Here is an 18,340-nt window from a genome sequence, read left to right on the forward strand (position 1 = left end):
GTGCACTAACCTGATTATTGAGACATTTAAATAACTAGGAAGAAGCTTCGTACCTGGGTAAGGGGCTTCCAAAAGAACACTTCTGGCCCTTATCTTCCAAGTGAGAAGATGAGGGCGTATCTTTTCCCTAAGGCATCAGCTGATGCAGTGATTCCCCAGCCTCAAGAGGAGATCCCCTAAGTTCAGATCCAGGTGGATGCTAAAGTCGCGGTCGCGATGCAAGACATCCAGCTAAATGACAGGATGTCTGATGTGGACGGGTGTCAGGAGGAAGACCTCCTGGCAGAAGCCCAGGATGAAGTTCAAGACCCTCTACATCGGCCGGTCTCCCAGTAGAGCTGGGACAGGCCCTCTCTTCTATTGTTGGAATGATCCATCAAATGCAGAAGGAGAATCAGGAGAAGGCGGCTGCAATGGAACTGCGAATGCAGTGCCTTGCAGAATCACATGGGCCCCAGAAAAAGCTCAATGTGAAAGACCTTCCCTTGTGCTCAGATGCTAACCCATGGAGGTATGCTGAGCACATCCCGATGACGACTGGAAAGATCGTCATCTCGGATAAGCTGGGCTCAGTTCCCCTGGAGGGTGGAATTCTGGCCCAGCAAGGCATCATATCCGGACTGTTATGTCCGGCTGAGGAAGGAACCAGCTTCAAAGGAGGAGACAGAGCCGAAGGAGGTCATAGTGATGGACCATGCTAAGGCTCAAGCTCTACTTTCATCCTCGATGAAAGAGATGGGCTTCTCTAACTCAAAGGTAGCTGCATTGAATAGGAAGCTCCCTTCCTTGGTGTCCTCGCCTACTAGAGCCTTCCCCCCTTTTACAGAAAGGGTTTCTGGCTGTACTAAAAGCAATCGAGGCCGGCAAGTCTTGCCCCTCCCTAGAGGAGTGTAAACCCTTGTCGCTGGCCCTGCCTATGGACCACAAAGATTGGAAGGACGTCCATCTTACGTTCTCAGTGGGAAAGTTGGAGGCTGATATTGCCGGACGTCAGTTCGGTAAGGACCTCCCTAAGCTGTCTGACTTTCTTTTGCGAAGTGAGTTCGATACAAAAGAAAGACTGACTGCCTCAATGTCTCTTCAGACTACTCTCGAGACGATGGCAAGTGACCCCAAGGTCCATGAAATGTTCATGGTAGTGGCCAAGCCTCATCTGGCCACAGTGACGAAGGACCTTTATGGCTTCGTCAAGGCAAGGAGAGCTTGTAGGGAGTTCGTGTTTACCTCGGCTACGGTGAGGCACGAGCTAAAGAAACTAATCTCCTCCAACATTTGGGGAAAAGACCTTTTTCCCTACCGACTTGGTCAAAGAAGTTGTTGATAAAGCCGCCTTGGAGAATAGAAACCTTCTCCAGAAGTGGGGCCTGGCTATCAAAAGAAAGTCTTCCCCGGATGAGGGTCCTCAACCAAAGAGGAAGACTATGAGGACTAGGCTACCGTCTCGGCCAGCCAAGCCTCTTAGACAGCAACAGCAACTGCAATTGCCATTGCCCCCAGTGCCCCAGATCGTGGCACAAACCCCGACCACCTTTCAGTGGGTACCCCAGGCCGTGTCGACACAGTCCACGGCATTCACCCCAGCGTTCGAACGGCAGTCTACTTCCTTTCGAGCAAAGCCTAGAGGAGCAGCCAGAGGCTCGTCTAGACGCCCCTCAAGGAGAAGGGGATTCAGGGGTGGTCGTGGTCAGGAAGGCAAGACCTCAGGACGGCAGTCCAAGTGAGGTGATACCGGTAGGAGGGAGACTTCTGAAATTTCGGGATCGGTGGACCTTCGATCCCTGGGCCCAGAGCCTACTCAAGAATGGACTGGGCGGGAGCTGGTACAGCACTCCACCCCCGTACCTTCGGTTTTTCCAACACTCCACCCCCGTTATGGAGGAGTACGTTCAAGAACGGTTGGAGAAAAAGGGTGAAGCCCATCAATTTCTAAGGGAGGCTGTTTTGTGTTCCCAAGAATGACTCGGAAAAGCTCAGAGTCATTCTGGACTTGTCGCCACTTAACAAGTTCACAGTGAATTGCAAATTCAAAATGCTAACACTGCAACACATAAGGACCTTACTGCCCAAGAGGGCATATTCCGTCTCTATAGACTTGTCAGATGCCTACTGGCACATTCCAATTAGCCATCGACTCTCCCCCTACCTAGGGTTCAGGCTACAACGAAGACTATACGCCTTCGGAGCCATGCCATTCGGGCTAAACATAGCCCCAAGGATTTTTTACGAAGCTTGCGAGCGTAGCTCTCAAACAATTTCGCCTAAAGGGAATTCAGGTAGTAGCCTACCTGGACTACTGGTTGGTGTGGGCAGCATCCGAGACAGAATGCTTGCAAGCTTCCAGTTAAGTGATCCAGTTCCTAGAGTACCTAGGCTTCAAGATCAACAGAAAAAGTCTCGACTTTCTCCATCTCAAAAGTTCCAGTGGCTAAGATCCACTGGGACCTTTTGTCACACCATTTCTCCACCCCGGCGAAGAAAAGGAAGGAGATAGCGGGTTCTGTCAAGAGACTTCAAGATTCCGAAAGGATATCAAGACACGAGCAGGAGAGAGTACTGCGCTCTCTCCAGTTTGCTTCGGTGACAGACCCAGTGCTAAGAGCACAGCTAAAGGATGCAATCGGAGTTTGGAGAAGTTATGCATCAAACGCGTGAAGAGATCTGAGAAGACCAGCCGCTTCGGCTAAGTACTCTTCTCAGGCCTTGGTCCCAAGCCAGACATCTAAAGAAGTCAGGTTCTTCTTCAGCTACCTCCCCCGTCGGTGACGATTCACTCAGACGCCTCGAAGGAGGGATGGGGAGGTCACTCTCATCGGAAAAAAGTCCATGGGACTTGGTCCAGGCTATTCAAGACCTTTCTCATAAAACTTTCTAGAAGCTAGGGCAGTGCTCCTTACCTTAAAGAAAGTCTCCCCGCGTCATTCGTTCCACATAAAGTGGTAATAGACAGCGAGGTAGTTGTGAGATACTTGAATCGACAAGGATCGAGGTCACCACCTCTCAACCAGGTGATGTTGGCCGTCTTCCGATTGGCGGAAAAGAAGAAGTGGTACCTGTCGGCAGTTCACCTTCAAGGAGTCCGCAATGTGACAGCGGACGCTCTATCCAGGTTCACACCGATAGAGTCGGAATGGTCCTTAGACGCAGGATCATTCTCCTTCATTCTGAATCAGTCCCAGAACTGCAGATAGACCTCTTTGCGACGAAAGACAACAAGAAGTTGACCCTGTACGTGCCCCGTACGAGGACCCCTTAGCGGAAGCAGTGGACGCAATGTCCCTCGACTGGAACCGATGGTCCAAGATTTATCTGTTCCCTCCTCACAACCTTCTGTTGAGGGTCCTCAACAAACTGAGATCCTTCAAAGGGTAGCGGCAATAGTGGCCCACAAGTGGCCGAACAGCGTGTGGTTCCTCCTGGCATTGGAACTGTAGCTGAAGTTTGTACCACTACCAGATCCAGTTCTGACCCAGCGAGTCCAGAAGTCAACTGTCTGCGCTTCATTACAGAAAACCCGGACCCTGCAGTTCATGATTTTCTCTCCCTAGCGGTGAGAAAGCGTTTCGGGATTTCGAAAGCCAGTATAGACTTCCTTGAGGAATATAAATGCAAATCTACTAGAAGGTAATATGAGTCATCTTGGAGAAAATGGGTGGCCTTTTGTCAAGGCGAAGATTCCGCAGGAGATCTTGACAGACTTCTGCTTATCTTTTTTCCCCACCTCCATGGTCAAGGGTTGGCAGCGAACACGATTTCAGCGTGTAAGTCTGCTTTGACAAGACCCATTCTATATGCCTTCCAGGTCGACCTAGGTAACGAGATCTTCAATAAAGTCCCGAAAGCCTGTGCTAGGCTCAGACCTTCAGCACCTCCAAAGCCCATTTCATGGTCTTTAGACAAGTTCTTCATTTCGCTTCTCTGTTGAGCAATGAAGAGTGTGCGTTAAAGGATTTGACACAAAAAGTTATTTTCCTATTTTGCACTCGCGTCCGGGGCCAGGGTTAGTGAGATTGTAGCCTCTCGAGAGAGGCAGGTCGTGTTCAGTTCCTGGATGGGGAAGAACTGAACTTATTTCCGGATCCTACGTTTCTCGCCAAGAATGAGTTACCCACCAACAGGTGGGGTCCCTGGAGAATCTGCCCTCTGAAAGAAGATGCATCTCTATGTCCAGTAGAATGCCTAAAGGTCTATCTTCATAGAACTTCAGACTTCAAGGGTGGTCAACTATTCAGGGGAGAAACATCAGGCTCAAATTTATCTCTGAATCAACTCAGAGCGAAAATCACATATTTTATTCGCAGAGCGGATCCTGACAATACACCCGCAGGTCACGATCCGAGGAAAGTTGCCTCATTCTTAAATTTCTTTAATTGTATGGATTTTGAACATCTCCGTTCATACACTGGCTGGAAGTCTTCCAGAGTGTTCTTTCGCCACTATGCGAAGCAAGTAGAGGAACTAAAAGAGATCTGTGGTAGCAGTGGGTCGCGGTGTTAACCCTACTGCTTAACTCTGCGAGGAACAGTGGTCTTAATTGGGACGATTAATTCTAGGGTGAGTGTGTAGTTACATACTGTACTACAAACTAAGTGAGGGCACTGTGTTGCCCATCCAGACTGTTCCATTTCCGAAGGTGAACCTAGCATAAGTGCAGACATGTGTGCCGAGCGTTTCTAACGCTAATGTCATTGATTTGTAATACAGGCTTTTATGACTTGGATACCTCGTTATCTTAAAAGTGGCATCTACTGTTTTTTCTTTCAGACAAACAAGCTCTGTTTACTATCATATTTATGCTTAAAGTTTTGGGTTATCCTCTTCTTATATATATATATATATATATATATATATATATAATAGTGGTTAACCTGTCTATTTATTGCCTGTCAATAATCTGGTTCTTGAGAACCTTGCGTCTCCTTCACCTGTGTCAATTTATTGGTATAATTGAGCATTCATTCTATGTACCTTATCTGGGATAATTCTAATAGAATTGTTCCTTTATGCAAGCTATGTTGCATTGGTTTTCCTCCTAGGTGGATATAAAACCTTTGTCCAATACAAGTATTGTGCGGAAAACTGGTCGATATTTCATATTGACGCAGTGGTCCTTTACAAACTATGCTTCACTTAATATAGGGCAAAACCACTATATTAGCTTGCCTGGTATTCATACATAGATATATGTACTCTTCGAGACTTTTCCAGAGTCTAGTAGGACTCTTCCCTGTAGGGGGCAGGAAGCTCTAACATAGTTTATAGTTAGTTGAAAAGATGTATAACGGTAACATCTTAGGTCTCTAGGTCTAGTCGACCGGGAAAAAATTACCTCCGGGGAGTACGGCACGTTCTGAGAATCCACAGATACAGTAATGCTCTGGTACACTTCCATCAGGACGACATGGCTTGAGCCCAAAAAACGGATTTTGAGCGAAGCGAAAAATCTATTTTTGGGTGAGATGGCAATGTCGTCCTGATGGACCCGCCCTTGCCTTTCTAAGAAAGGGCTGTAGGACCCCTCCCTACATACAGTATCTGTAGCACCTCGTGTACGCTACAAGGAATACAGATGGCGCCAGGATTGGCGCAAGGCACGCATACGAATCGGGGGATAAGGAAGCCTTGGTAGCAGCTCCCCCTTTTTCTTTCCCGAATTCGTATCTCGTGAATCACCTCCTACGAGACGAAATCTCTGTCCAGGATGTAGATTGCCATGTGACGTGTCTTGAATACGTCCTCTGATATGTCGCGATATCCCTTTCACGAGAGATACTCGCTCCAGGAGTTAGAATTCTGGTACCTTAAGGTAAATTATCTGGGAATATCGCTGTAGTTGTAGTTGTAATATACCCTAGGAAGCTACCCTATAGGAACTTCCATCAGGACGACATGGCCATCTCACCCAAAAATAGATTTTTCGCTTCGCTCAAAATCATATATATATATATATATATATATATATATATATATATATGTATAATTGATATATATATGAATATATATATATATATATATATATATAAACAAATAAATATATATATATATACATATATATATATATATATATATATATATAAATATATACATAATCATATATATATATTTATATATATATATATATATATTATATATATATTTGTATATATATATATATATATATATGTATATATATATATATATATATATATATATATATTTATATATATATATATATACATACATATATTATATATATATATATATATATGTATATATACATATATATATATAATATATATATATATATATATATATAAACAAATAAATATATATATACATATATATATATATAATATATATATATATAAATATATACATAATCATATATATATATATATATATATACACACACACATATATATATATATATATATATATATACATATGTATATATATATATATATATATATATATATATTAGTATAATACTTAATCTTCAAATTGTAGTATAAATATATATATATATATATATATATATATATATATATATATATATTTTGGGGCTCAAGCCATGTCGTCCTGATGGAAGTTCCTCAAAGGCAGCTTCCTAGGGTATATTACAACTACGGCGATATTCCCAGAGAATTTACCTTCAGGTACCCAGAATTCTAACTCCTGGAGCGAGTATCCCTAAAAAAGACCTTAGGGATATCGTAAATATCAGTGGACGTATTCTTGACACGCCTCATAGCAATCTATACCCCGAATAGAGTTAACACTTCGTAGGGGTAAAATGGCAAGAAAACGAAAACGATAAGAAAGGGGGGAGCCGTTCATAAGGCATCCCTCCTCCCCGTTTCGAAAGCGTGCCCTGCGCCGCTCATGGCGCCATCTGTATTCCTTTTTGCGTAGCTCTACGACTCGGTGTGTTTTCCCTGTTTTCTACCCAATCTTGGAATTTTCTCGCTTAATAATGCTTTCTCCAACTTCTTCTACCTCGGATAAGTTGAGTACTATTTCTTTGATGTATAAATGTAGGCTCTTGGTTAAAATTAAAGTAATTAAAAGAGTTATCTTTGATACAAGAGCTGTTGCCTGCTGGAGGCATCATGGATGCTGTCGCTCGCTAGAATAGGATTTATTTGTTAGCAAGAGCGACGTTCCCAGCCCCTTTGCGCTTAAATATTAGCTACTTAGCTTATTTAGGAATTCTGTTATGATGCGATAGTAGGTGCCTGGCGAAGTTTGCCAAGGCTGCCAACACTAGTCTTCGTAGGCTAGTTGTTGGCCTATGTACTTCCTGCATGATAATTAGTCTTCCAAATGTGATTTTATTGTTTTAAGCGTTAGGCAACGTTATACATATAAGTCCTTTTCGAGTACCTTCCAAGATAATTTTGGTGTGAGTTTCGGTGAATTAGGTAATCGATTCTCTTAGTGCCTAGGCTAGGTTGTCTTAGGTCATTATAATATTATCTGTTCCCCGTTTGCTCCCTTCTCTTCGGGGAAGGGGCAAACCCTTTCCCTCTGTTTAAGCCTTAGGCTTAACTCTAGTGGTTTATTTGAATTAATCTTCAAAGATATCTATGCTGGAGTAGTACTGTACCTTCCCGTTCCAACTGTATTGGTTCAGAGGGGGGCAGTACAACAGTGTTTAGTCTGAGCCCGGTTTGTCTGGCATGGGGCAGAGTCTCCCTTGCTGACTGACTCGGGCATTAAGGGTTATCCCCTTGGTCCACCTTGTTGGGTTCCAGTAGTGATCCCTTTACTCGGTGACTCATCAGACTGTCCTATTGCCGTTCCGGTCTCGGGATATGTTCCCTTTTCTGGAAAGGCAATTCCTTCCTTGCCGTGGTTCTTGGGAGGCAGCCAGTAGTGCCGGCCTCCCTCTCGGGTCTTTCTCTAACTGAGATGAACTGTCTTAGTTGGGAATGACCCTTAACCAAGGTAAGGTTGGATAGGACCCTCTGTCCTTCCCTTCTTTTTTCCGTTCCTTGTGTCAGTCGCCTGCATCCTTGCCTAGCCTAGGTTGGGATGAGGAACTGACGTGGTCTCCTGTCGGCCGGCAAAGTGTGCCGACCGGCAGAGACCATTACTTCGAGTGCTGCCCGGTCCTTTCTTGGTCCCTCCATCGCTGCCGTCTGAAGATTCAGTAGGCAGCGGTTAGGAAGCTTGACTTAGTGTCTCCCCTTCCTTTCGGCACTCTTTCGGGTGCCGGGCACAGAGACTCATAGTCTCTTAACCCGGCACTCATTCTATTGTCTTAGTATGTGTTGTCCTTGCCGCCTGCCGGCCTACAGGCCGGCCGTCGGTGGGGAGGGGTGTTCTCCAGTTCTCTTGCTGTCGGTCGGCGTTGGGTGTATACCTTTGCCGGCCGGTCTCTTGCTCATCTGCCGGCCACTACAAGTGGGGCCGGCAGCCGAGCGCTGCCTAGTGTGGGGGCCAGCCGGCAGGGTTTGTTTACTGCTGCCGGCCGGCCTGCGACACTGCCCAGTCAGCCGGCCACTAAGAATGATGGCCGGCAACGCAGTGCAAACCGGGTGGCTACGGTCCGGCAACCACTGCCGGCCGGTTCAGGCATGGGATCTGGAGTTCTCCCCAATAAAGGTGATCTGATGTTGTGTACTTGAGATCTACCTTTCGAAAAACAGGGGGGGGGGTGCTGATCGGCAATTGCCGGCTGGCACACCACCCTCAGGTACTGTATCAGTCCCCTCTTGGTGGTATATTCAACCAAGGGAGTTCATGATGTAGTAGGTTACAACACTGTCTTTTCTATCTTACTTGTGTTACTGGTACAATCACCTGGTGTCGCCTTACAAGGATAAAAGATAATTCTTTTTTCCCTGGCCGGAATGGTAATATTTTACCTTAGGTGTGAGCTACACCTAATTTCCTTTGGAAATGTACAAAAATAAATATGATTTATTTTTCTGTATAAATTTTTTTCTTTCTAATTTCTCACGCAGTTTTGTGTGGACTTGAGTGGGGTAATTTTCTGTTATGTTCTGTGTGCATGACTGTTTTTTGTAAAATGTCTTTACAGGCTTTTTGGAATGTAATTTTAAATTAATTTGCATAATGGCCTTATCTGTTGTTGGGTGGTCTTAAGGACCAAGACAAGCAATAATTCTCGGGAACTAATCTTTGTTTTGGTTTCCGAGCTAACGTGTGACACGGCGAAGAAATGGTCGTCAGTGAATTCTGCTACTTCAACGGAGAGTGTAGCTTAAGGGGTTCACTCTCGCTTTTCACTTTTGGACACCGTGGGTACTGAGCTGCTATGAAGAGCGCTAAACAGACTTGTTGAGTGGAAGACATTTACTACAAATGGATCCTGTCGACGTTTGTGCTTTCATTTTGAAAATGGCTCTTTGCTAAATACAGGCTCACTCTCTCTCTCCCCATCTCTGGACTTTGCATCTGGCACGGAGCGCCCAACGTGATATAAAATCCTTCACTTAAGCCATACATGCTTCGCCCTTTAGCTAAGGTAAGGCCATTAGTGTCTTTTAGTTGAGGTTTTCAGAAGTCCTGACGTGACCTAAAATAACAATAAAATAACTCTGTAAGGACAAGTTACGTAAAACTTTTCATGTATTATGCATCCGTAATAGTTTTGTTACTTTATTTTTTCTCGTACAGTTCTGCGAGTGCTAGTGTTACAGTTGGACTGTATCGATCAGTCTTAGCCCATTATACGGATGGTGTTGTTTTCCGCTGGTAGGTTACTAATTAGTTACAGATATATTATGTCGATATTATTTATTTGAGAATATTTGACATTGTTGGTCTACGTGTAATTAGTTCCCTTTCCTTTTTGTTCATTGTAGGTGTGGTAGGCTTACCTGGGTACAGTAACGACCGGTAATTGTAACCTGACCAATTTATCCTCGATTGGTAATTAAGAATTTTTATGTATTGCCCGTATATTAAGCGATATAGTTTCATATTAACGTTTGTGCCTTCAGTGGTAATTTTTGTTTATAATGTAATTGTCTGAACTTGCAGGTTATGATGCAGAGTCGATAGCCGATAACAGAAAGGTCATTGAAACTAAAGAGGATATTGTTAATTCAATAGGATTGTTCGTACTATATACTTTTTTATTAAAATACTGAATTGAGTTTTTGTATTTTATTTTTACCTCCATGTTTCACCACCTTAAAATATATATGTTGTGTTATCGATTTCGTTTTCTGTATATGGCGCCCAACGTGGGGCACGTCAGGTGGTGTATGTGGAGGTTGGTCGTTAGCTCACTTAGTGCTCGGTAAAGTCGGAATGGGGGGAGGGGGAGAGACGTGTTCGCTTTATTTACAATTTTTTCGGTACGGTTTATTTTAGAATTGAGATTTTTCCCTCGTTGATGCATTATCCGCGGTGTCTATGTGAACTATCTTATATATTTGCTTATTTAACTTTTTTGTCCATTTGGAAGTTGTTATTGTCTATTAAGCTCTTTTATTTGGAGGGTGGTGGTAAGTGTTAAGTTGCTATCGCATTTAAAAGACTAAGAATTTAATATTTTTTGTATTTATTCCATCACGATGTCTGATCTTAAAACATTAATCTCAAAACGCAAGGTAATCAGGAAGAAGGTTACGGATATTTATAATCGTATAGAGTCCATTTCGACTCTCAGTGCTGGGCAAAAAATTTCTGAAAGAAGTGTACTGCTAAGTCATAAAAGACTACTTATTGATCTGAATGATGAAATATTTTCCCTTAGAATTTCGGATGTGGAGTTCAGTGAGGATGCTAGGGAGTCAGAGATTGCAACCTGTATTGAATATTTTGATAGGATAGAATATTGTATTCCTCACCTAGAGGTGGCATCTGCACCTGGAACTGTTGAGGTTGCTAAAAGTCTTCTTAAACAGCCCACAGCTCCATTACCAAAGTTCAGTAGTACGGATGGGGAGGATTTCATTAGGTTTATATCAGAGTTTGAAAGCACTACCCAATCATTTAGTTACCCAGACAGAGATTTGTTACTTCTTTTGAGACAGCAGGTAGAGGGAAGGGCTAAAGTTTTGTTGAATTCGTTGGAAGCTGACTAACAGACTTACAAGGACGCCAAAGACTTGCTTAAGTTAGCCTTTGCCTCGGAAGTAGTTCGTAAAACTTCTACTATAAAAACATTGACGAGTTTAAGATTGGGGGAATCTGATGACCCTTTTAAGTTTATTTCCATTTTAAGAACAGTTGTTGAGTATGTGAAGACTCTTAAAATGACTCCTGATGATTTTATTCAATATTTCATGTGGAATGGACTTAATGACAAGTTTAAAAGGGAATTGGTTCAGATTACTACCAAGACTTATCCTTCTGTTCAGGAGATAATGGACAATTTTTTTATTGCCTGTGAGAGGTATGAGAATTGCTTGAAAAGTGAAGTTTCTTTACGTACTCTTCAATCTAGTGTTAGACAGAAAACTACTAGTTTAGCTATTAAGACATTGCCTGAGGTTAGGAGGTTTTATTGTACACTTTGTGTAGAAGGTGAAAATAATCATTCTATATTTAAATGCAAACTTTATGACACTCCAGAAGCAAAGCTTCAGCGTTTGAAAATACTGAAAGGATGTTTTCGATGTGGGAATCTTAACCATATGAGTAGGCAATGTAGATTTGAATTTCGTCAAAAGTGCGTGAAATGTTCGGGGCTTCATTTTCACTGTCTGTGCTCAGTCTTCTGAAGTTAAGCTTTCGCCCCCTGAAGGAAAGCATAAAGAAGGTACTCCAATACATTCGGGTAAAGCTGATGTTAAGAGGGAAGCTTCCATTAATGAAGTGAATAGTAGTATAGCAGTTCTTCCCAGTATTGTCAATAAGACAGTACTCCCTTCCTTTTCATTTACTGTCCCTGGAGTGGATGGTATTTTTAGAGGTCTTAAGGATAGCTGTTCTCAGAGTTCCTTTGTTACAGAGAGCTTGCTTAATAAGTGTAGTTTGCCTGTTCTTGAACCTAGTGTAAAATTAACTGTTAATGGGTTTAATGGTTCTAAAGAATATATAAGCAGACTTATTCAACTTCCTATGAAGTTCGGCAATTGTATTTCAAATGTTCCTGCACTTGTGGTTCCTAGCATTAATATAAAGTTAAATCTTCCAGGGTTAGGCAAGATAGTGGAATCGTTCGAGAATAAGGGATTCATATTGGCAGATAAGAAACTTTGTAAAGACAGTGACAGTATTGATAATGTTCAGGTTTTATTGGGATCTGATGCACATTACGCTTTAATGGGTAAAGATGTAGCCTTTGGTTGTAACCCCCCTTCAGTATACACTGAATCACAGCATGGTATTTTGCTAATGGGAAACCTTGAAAATTTGAGCAAAAATATTAAATTTTTGGGTCTGCCTAATATTTGTAATGAGAGGTTAGAAGTAATTAATCCACTACGTTCAAGCAGGACTGATTTTTCCTCTTGCTCCCAAATTACTACCTGTTCTTTCTTATGTAAAATACAAATTGACCCTCTTTTGGATGATGAAGTGTGTGACCTACATTACAAGGAACTTGAGGTAGGCAGTAACATAGCAGTGTTAGATGATAAAGGTCAGATTGTAGAATCTAAATTGCTCAAGGCTACTGATGAAGTGCTTGAACACGAATGCCGCCGCTTTTTGAATCTGGACGGCAATAGTGCTGAAAGTATTATGTCAGAGACTAATCAGAAGTGGGTGAATTTTGCGTTGAGTAATTTTTCAAGGGAAAAGGATGGAAGACTTATAGTTCTCCTCTTGTGGAATAGCAAAATTGCACATAGGTTATCAACTAACGAAAATCTCTCAAGGTTGATACTAAAGGCAAATCTTAAGAAATTACGGAAAAAGGATGGGCATTTGCAGTTAGTTGATCAGGTAATTAGGGATAAGTTAAAAGATGGAGTAATTGAGAAGATTTCAGACTTAGATTTATTTAAGGCAGAGCATCCAAATTATTCATTTCTCCCACACATGGCTGTTTTTAGGCCTGAGAAAGAAACCACAAAGTGCCGTATTGTGTTTTTGTCTAATCTCAAAGAAACTGTCAAAGTTAAGTGTGGTTTCTCTCATAATCAGTGTATAGATCCAGGAACTAACCTTAACCAGAAGCTGTCTTCAGCCTTCTTACACTTGAGGTTTGATAAGTTGTTATTAACGTATGATCTTAAGAAAGCTTTTAACATGTTGTCCTTGAACAATAATGATCAAGCTAGGTTGCTGTTTTTTTGGTTCAAAAATGTACAGAAGAACGATTACTCTCTTGTAGCCTACAAGAATGTTAGACTTAGTTTTGGTCTTCGTTGTAGTCCATTTTTACTCATGCTAGCTCTGTATTATATACTAGTGCACCAATATGAACCAGACCCACAGCTGAGGAACCTTAAGTTATTGTTGTACTCTCTATTTTATATGGACAATGGAGCTGTTGGTTCTGCTGATTCTCAGTATTTGAAGTGGGCTTGTTCACAGTTGCCGTATATTTTCAACCCATATAAGTTTGAGATACAACAGTTAGTAACAAATGATGTTACCCTTCAGGCTGAAATTGATGCAAAGTTTGAAATCAATACTCCGGTTGAGAATAGCCTTTTTGGTATTGTATGGAAAAGAGCTGATGATGTAATTTATACTAAGGAATTCTCGCTAAACCCAGATGCTGATACAAAACGTAAGGTTTTGCAGACTATTGCCAGTAACTTTGATGTTTTTGGTTTTTATATTCCTGTCTTTAATAGAAGTAGACTTTATATGCATAGACTTCAGTGCTCAAAGGAGCTGGCTTGGGATCAAGTACTATCCCCCAGTCTCCAAAGGGAATGGAGGAACATTTGCAGGCAGGTGAATGGTTCCCAGCCGGTGAAAGTCCAGAGGTTCATTGGGCAAAGAAATGGAAAATTTAGACTGAAAGCATTCACAGATGCAAGTCGTGATTTTTATGGTACTGTGGTATACATTGAAGATATTGACTCGGGTGAGATTAGCTTTTTGCAGGCAAAGAACCGCTTGATCAATAAGTTGTTGAAAGGTAAGTCCGTTCCAGCACTGGAGTTGAATGCTATATCATTAGGGGTAGAAACCCTGATGGAGATTTATAGAGATCTGGCTGATCCTTCGTGTGTGAAGTCCATTGACATTGATGGCTTAGATTTGTACTGTGATTCCAGTTGTGCTTTGCAGTGGCTGCAAGCATCAGAATGTACATACTCCAAAATGCAGAAGCATTCAGTATTTGTACAGAATAGGATAAGCAATATCAGGAAATTATGTGAAATTAAACCGGTCAGTTTTATCTTTATAGCTGGAAAAGACAATCCAGCAGACTGTGTCACCCGATGCCTTTCTCCTAGACTTGTCTCTAAATCATTCTTTATTTCAGGTCCTGAGGTGGTGCCTGGCAATGAGTTTCTTTATTTCACAGTTCCTAGCTCAAACACTAATACCCTTAGTATTTCTGTTGCTGAGCAGAGTGCGTTTCCAGGTGAACCTCTTCTTGAACATGAGAAATATTCTACTTTAGAAAAGCTTAAATTGATTTACAGGAGGGTAATGCTTTGTATTGACCACTGGAAGAGGAAAGCGGGAGTTGAAGTAGAGAATTTGAATAATGTAAACTATTCTGCTTTAGCTTTAAGGAAATTAATTCTAGAAGATCAACAGAAACACTTTATGGAAATATTTTCTTACTTCAGACTCTCAAGTAAACCTTTGAAGGATATACCTCCACTTGTGAGCCAACTTAATCTGTTCATAGATTCAGATGGCATTTTAAGAGTAAAATCAAAGTTCAAGAAATGGTATGGACATAAAAAACAGTTTCCTATATTGCTTTATCCCAAGAGTTATTTGACTAAACTAATTATAATGGATACACATGCCAAATTATTACATGGTGGTTGCTATTCTGTCCTATCTGAGCTTCGTAAGTGCTTTTTCATTCCTAAACATTTTTCTGTCATTAAGAACGCCATTAAACAATGTGTTTCATGCCACAGGTTTAACACAAGAAGTGTGAGATTGAACCAGAACACTTATCGAGAATTTCGTTCTAGTCCCCCTGCTGTTCCATTTTCTAATATTTTTGTTGATTTCATTGGACCATTTAATGTTAAACAGGGAGCTGAAAAGATGAAGGTATGGATTTTGTGTTTCACCTGCACTTGGTCAAGGGCTATTAATTTGAAGATCTGTCGAGATTTAAGTGTGAATGAGTATTTGAGAGCCTTTTCATTACATGTTTTTGAATATGGATTCCCGCAGCTTTGTGTTAGTGATCCAGGCTCGCAGTTGGTGGCAGGAGGTAACACAATCACAAGCTTCATCAATGATCCTGACACTAAATTGTATTTGGAGTCTAATGGCATGAAGCATGTAAAGTTTCAGCAATTCTTTAAAGGCCATAGTGAGCTAGGATCACTTGTAGAGTCTTGCGTAAAATTAGTGAAGAAACTTATTGTTTCAGCTATTAAAACTTGGGTACTTTCTTTGCCTGATTTTGAATATTTAGTGTGTAATGTTGTTCATTTAGCTAATAAGAGGCCAATAGCCTTTAAGGAATCTTTAAGGGAGACTGAGGCAGATTCTTGCCCAGAGCCCATAACTCCAGAAATGTTAGTCAAGGGGTATGAGCTGGTGTCGTTGAATTTAATTCCAGATTTACAAGAGGTACCTGATGATCCTGAGTGGAAGATGAGTAGCAGCCCTACAGAAATAATAAAGGATGAGTATGAAAAACTTCGTAAGGTTAGGTATAATCTTCTAGAAGCTTACCAGAATGAGTTTTTAAGTACCCTGGTAGCTCAGGCTGTGGACCGCAAGGACAGATATAGACCAGTTTGTCACCAGAAGTTTGGCATTGGTGATATAGTCCTCATCAAAGAACCAAACACTAAAACCATTAATTTTCCATTGGGAATTGTGAAGGATATAGAGGAGAATGATTTGGGGGAAACTACCGGGGCTATTATACTTAAAGGGAAGACTCGTGAGTTGATTAAAAGACATGTCACTACTTTAATCCCTTATCTTAAGGTAGTTCCAGATGCATCCTACAATTCAGATAATGACGACAAACAGAGCTCCCGTAAGTTGTCTATTAATGAGAGTTCACCCCAAAGGACTCTCAGGAAAGCTGCCATTAGGAGCAGAAATTTGACTCTACTTATGTTTTAGTTATAAGGTATGATGCAAATTTCTAGTGCTGAGAAATTTGCATCCTGTGCCCTCCAGTGTACAAAAATAAATATGATTTATTTTTCTGTATAAATTTTTTTCTTTCTAATTTCTCACGCAGTTTTGTGTGGACTTGAGTGGGGTAATTTTCTGTTATGTTCTGTGTGCATGACTGTTTTTTGTAAAATGTCTTTACAGGCTTTTTGGAATGTAATTTTAAATTAATTTGCATAATGGCCTTATCTGTTGTTGGGTGGTCTTAAGGACCAAGACAAGCAATAATTCTCGGGAACTAATCTTTGTTTTGGTTTCCGAGCTAACGTGTGACACGGCGAAGAAATGGTCGTCAGTGAATTCTGCTACTTCAACGGAGAGTGTAGCTTAAGGGGTTCACTCTCGCTTTTCACTTTTGGACACCGTGGGTACTGAGCTGCTATGAAGAGCGCTAAACAGACTTGTTGAGTGGAAGACATTTACTACAAATGGATCCTGTCGACGTTTGTGCTTTCATTTTGAAAATGGCTCTTTGCTAAATACAGGCTCACTCTCTCTCTCCCCATCTCTGGACTTTGCATCTGGCACGGAGCGCCCAACGTGATATAAAATCCTTCACTTAAGCCATACATGCTTCGCCCTTTAGCTAAGGTAAGGCCATTAGTGTCTTTTAGTTGAGGTTTTCAGAAGTCCTGACGTGACCTAAAATAACAATAAAATAACTCTGTAAGGACAAGTTACGTAAAACTTTTCATGTATTATGCATCCGTAATAGTTTTGTTACTTTATTTTTTCTCGTACAGTTCTGCGAGTGCTAGTGTTACAGTTGGACTGTATCGATCAGTCTTAGCCCATTATACGGATGGTGTTGTTTTCCGCTGGTAGGTTACTAATTAGTTACAGATATATTATGTCGATATTATTTATTTGAGAATATTTGACTTTGTTGGTCTACGTGTAATTAGTTCCCTTTCCTTTTTGTTCATTGTAGGTGTGGTAGGCTTACCTGGGTACAGTAACGACCGGTAATTGTAACCTGACCAATTTATCCTCGATTGGTAATTAAGAATTTTTATGTATTGCCCGTATATTAAGCGATATAGTTTCATATTAACGTTTGTGCCTTCAGTGGTAATTTTTGTTTATAATGTAATTGTCTGAACTTGCAGGTTATGATGCAGAGTCGATAGCCGATAACAGAAAGGTCATTGAAACTAAAGAGGATATTGTTAATTCAATAGGATTGTTCGTACTATATACTTTTTTATTAAAATACTGAATTGAGTTTTTGTATTTTATTTTTACCTCCATGTTTCACCACCTTAAAATATATATGTTGTGTTATCGATTTCGTTTTCTGTATAGGAAATACGTTCTCTGGTTATTCTAGTAAAGACTAACTATGTGACTTGGCTGGTGGGCTTCTACAGGTGTTTGTGTGGGTTTCACAAGTAGGTGTCTTTCCCTTATTTTTGTTGAATACTCATTTGTTACATGTGAATTGAAATTCACTTGATATTCATGGAAATTTTTCTTCTTTTACAGGAGGAGCATCCGAAGTGTGATAGTGTCTTCTGCAATGTCCGCAGTAAGAACTTTTGCGGACATACCTCGTGTAGGAGGCACGCGGCTTGTGCAGCCTCCAATGATGACCATCATTACTGGGATCCGCAGGTATGTGCTGTATGTACTAACCTGCTATCAGAGGCTTTTGAATCCCCTAGGTCGGCGGAGTCAAGAGATGCAGCGAGGGAGAGGCTTCGCTTATGGGTAAGGGGTTTTCAGAAAAACACCACTGGACCTTATCTTCCTAACGAGAAGATGAGGGCATACCTTTTTCCCAAGGCTTCCCCTGATGCTGTTGTTCCCCAGCCTCGGCCGGAGATCCCTCTGATCCAGATTCCAGTGGAGGAGGATGTCGCTGACGCCATGCAGGACATCCAGTTGGACGACAAGATGTCCGACTTGTCCGATCGTGCGGAGCAGGATCTCCTCGCAGAGGGCGAGGAGGAGGATCGAGATCCTATTGCCGTGGAGGAAGAGGTTCCCGTATCATCAGACGTGCCGGTTCAGGTCCCAGAACCTATCCCCTCTACCTCGTCCGCTCTTCCAGCAGAGCTTGGACAGGCTCTCTCTTCCATCGTTGGTATGATCCAACAGATGCAGAGGGAGAATAATCAGAAGGCCGCTACTTTGGAGCTCCAGA

The 18,340-nt window shown here is 41.6% G+C and overlaps 2 long non-coding RNA genes across 4 annotated transcripts; both read left to right on the forward strand.

The window, feature by feature from the left end:
• Nucleotides 1–8,979: 8,979 nt before the first annotated feature.
• Nucleotides 8,980–10,103, forward strand: LOC137650612 (uncharacterized). Of its 2 annotated transcripts, XR_011046005.1 has the most exons (4): nt 8,980–9,469; nt 9,622–9,699; nt 9,810–9,876; nt 9,988–10,103. It is a non-coding gene; the product is annotated as an uncharacterized lncRNA (long non-coding RNA). The 2 variants fall into 2 exon arrangements; XR_011046004.1 differs by having other exon boundaries at nt 9,810–10,103.
• A 5,284-nt stretch (nt 10,104–15,387) lies between these two features.
• LOC137650613 (uncharacterized) lies at nt 15,388–17,419 on the forward strand. 2 transcript variants are annotated; one of them, XR_011046007.1, is made up of 4 exons: nt 15,388–16,785; nt 16,938–17,015; nt 17,126–17,192; nt 17,304–17,419. It is a non-coding gene; the product is annotated as an uncharacterized lncRNA (long non-coding RNA). The 2 variants fall into 2 exon arrangements; XR_011046006.1 differs by having other exon boundaries at nt 15,394–16,785; nt 17,126–17,419.
• Nucleotides 17,420–18,340: the final 921 nt, after the last annotated feature.

Source organism: Palaemon carinicauda, chromosome 12, assembly GCF_036898095.1.
Source record: "Palaemon carinicauda isolate YSFRI2023 chromosome 12, ASM3689809v2, whole genome shotgun sequence".
Classification (NCBI taxonomy): Eukaryota; Metazoa; Arthropoda; class Malacostraca; order Decapoda; family Palaemonidae; genus Palaemon; species Palaemon carinicauda.